Genomic DNA, 3,203 nt, shown 5'->3' with positions numbered 1-3,203 from the left:
ACAGCCCCCGAGCGTCAGGGGCAGCTCAGGAAGGGGAACAAGAAGGCAGTAGGTACGCAAAAAGAACCACAAAGGTGTTATTTATGCAATATAGAGGAGGAATAGGGTACATAGCTTTTTAGATCTAGGGGTAGAAGCATCGTAGATGCTCAATGTTCCACGGATTGGGGATGCCAGAGCCATCTGCCCATTGGAGTCAGTAAGTGTTTGTCTGGATGACTTCTTTGATTATGAAGGGGCCTTCCCAGGGGGCAGCCAACTTGTGCATGTCCTTGGTGGACTGGACTCGGTGAATCATCAAGTCACCAACGTTGAAGAAGCGTTCCTTGACATTCCGATCGCGGTTGTGCCATATCTGCTGCTCATGGTGTGCATGCTAGATGAGGGCCATCACACGATGATCTTCAAGGCTATCGATGTCGACCTGCCAACCATTTTCTGCCTCGCCTTTCTCGTAGTACTGGATGCATTGGGCACCAAAAGCCACGTCGGATGGCAGGACGGCCTCTGAGCCATACACCATGAAGAAAGGGGTGTAGCTGGTAGCCCCGCTCTTTTGCATCCGTAGGCCCCAGATGACATTGGGTAGCTCGCGTAGCAACTTGGTGGCATACTTGGACGCGTCGTCGAAGATGCGTGACTTGAGAGACTGGAGGACCATCTTGTTTGCACATTCGACCTGACCATTGCAGCGCGGATGCGCTATTGAGAAGTAATACACATCAATGAGATTGTCCTGGTAGAAATCCTAAAACTCGGATCCTATGAATTGCGCGCTAAGATCGGTTATGATCCTATTGGGCACTCCAAAGCGGTGCATGATTTCCTCCATGAACTGAGCGGCTTTAGCCGACTCGATGCTGGTAACAGCCTTGACCTCAATCCACTTGGTGAATTTGTCGACTGCCACAAAGATGTGTGTAGCCGCCCAGAGCGGTCTTGAAGGGTCTGACCATGCCTAGCCCCTAGCATGTGAAAGGTCAGGATGGTGGGATTGTGTGCAAGGTCTGAGCCAAAAGATGTTGCTGCTTGGAGAAGAATTAGCACCCTTTGCACCTTTGGACGAGCTCTTTTGCATCGGCTGCTACTGCTGGCCAGTAGAAACTAGAGCAGAATGCTTTGCCAACCAAAGTGCCCGAGGCAGCGTGATTACCGCACATTCCCGAGTGGATTTCATGTAAGAGTTCAATGCCCTCACTACGTAGAATGCACTTCATCAGGATCCCTGGAGATGCAACTTTCCTGTAGAGCTCCTTGCCAATGACGACTTAGTTTGTACTGCGCCAAGCTAATTTTTCATGCACTATCTTGTCCTCTGGCGCCATCTGGTCAGTGATCAAGGCTATGAACGGGGCGCGCCAGTCTTCTTCTACCTCAATCATCATGATGTCAGTGGATTTTCGGTTGGCTGGGGCCTGAGCGCCAGCATCGTTGACCTGGTCTGGGTCTAGGATTTTGATGGAAGGTTTCCGGAGATCTTGTACAAATACGCTGGCCGGAATCTGCGCGCGTTTGGAGCCGAGCTTGGACAGGACATCAGCGGTGACGTTGTGATCCCTGGGGACATGATGGAACTCAAGACCGTCAAAGTGGGCCTCAAGTTTGCGGATTTTCGCGCAATAAGTACCCATGGATTCCTTGGTGCAGTCCTAGTTTTTATTGACTTGCTCGATGGCAACCTTGGAGTCGCCATAAGCAAGGATGCATTTGATTCCCAAGGAAATGGCGATACGGAGGCTGTGGATGAGAGCTTCATACTCGGCGCCATTGTTGGTGGCCTTGTAGTGGATTTGGAGCACATACTTTAGCTGCTCGCCTTTGGGGATATGAAGAGGACCCCCGCGCTAGCTCCTTCTAGGTTAAGGGCACCGTCAAAGTACATGGTCCAGTATTCTGGCCTCTCCAGGGAGGGTGGCTTCTGGATCTCCATCCACTCGGCCACGAAGTCAGCCAGGATCTATGACTTGATCACGTGGTGTGGGCAGAAATCGGGTTTGAACTCGCCGAGCTCCACGGACCACTTGACAACTCGGCCGTTGACGTCCCTATTATGGAGGATTTGACCGATAGGGAATGAGGATACTACATAGATCTTGTGCGCTTGGAAGTAATGCCGCAACTTTCTTGACAATATCAGCACTCCGTAGAGCAGTTTCTGAACCTGGCTGTAGTGGGTTTGTGAGTCACTGAGGACTTCGCTGACGTTATACATCGGTCGTTGCACCATGTAAGCATGGCCGGGCTCCTAGTGCTCCATGACTAACACGGTGCTGACAACATGTGTCGTTGCGGAGATGTAGAGGTACAACGTTTCTTGGTCGACCGGGGCCGTCATGATGGGAGGAGTGGTGAGGAAAGTCTTGAGCTCTTCAGGTGCCTCGTTGGCATCGTCGTCCCACACGAATTTGTCCACCTTTTTGAGGAGCTTGAAGAAGGGCAGACCTTTTTCTCCAAGTTTGCTGATGAAGCGGTTAAGGGCCGCCATCATGCCGGTAAGCTTCATGACATCCTTCTTGTTAGATGGTTTCACCATGTTTCGGATCATGTCCACCTTGATGGGGTTGGCCTTGATGCCTCACTGGCTGACCATGAAGCCTAGGAGCTTTCCAGACGGGACACCAAAGACACACTTGTCGGGGTTGAGTTTCCAGAGGTAAGTCCGGAGGCTGTTGAAAGTTTTCGTGAGGTCGGCTATGAAGCTTTCCTCATCCTTTGTATTAACAACTACATCGTCAACGAGCCTCGATGTTCTTGTGTAGCTGTGTTGCAAGGCAAAACTGGATTGCCTTCTGGTAGGTAGCGCCGGCATTTTTCAACCCAAAGGTGATGGTGTTGTAGAAGTAGATGCCGAAAGGCGTTATGAACATTGTCTTGTGTTTATCGGCAGGAGCAAGGGTGATCTAGTGATAGCTCGAGTAGCAGTCGAGGAAGCAGAGTAGGATGCTAGCCGTCGTAGAGTCTACGACTTGGTCCATGCGCGGAAGAAGGAAGGGGTCCTTAGGGTAGTGCTTGTTCAGGTCGGTGTAGTCAATGCACATTCTCCCTTCACCGGTTTTCTTTCTTACAAGAACTGGGTTTGCTAACTAGTCCGAGTGCTTACATTCGCGGATGAATCTGGCAGCTAGGAGCTGTCGGGGATACATCCCCAATACCTGCAAGGAAGGAAGAAGTCACACTCCTACTAGGATTCCCTTGTAATCCTA

This window comes from Setaria italica, chromosome V, assembly GCF_000263155.2.
Source record: "Setaria italica strain Yugu1 chromosome V, Setaria_italica_v2.0, whole genome shotgun sequence".
Taxonomy (NCBI): Eukaryota; Viridiplantae; Streptophyta; class Magnoliopsida; order Poales; family Poaceae; genus Setaria; species Setaria italica.
This window is presented reverse-complemented; position numbering follows the sequence as displayed.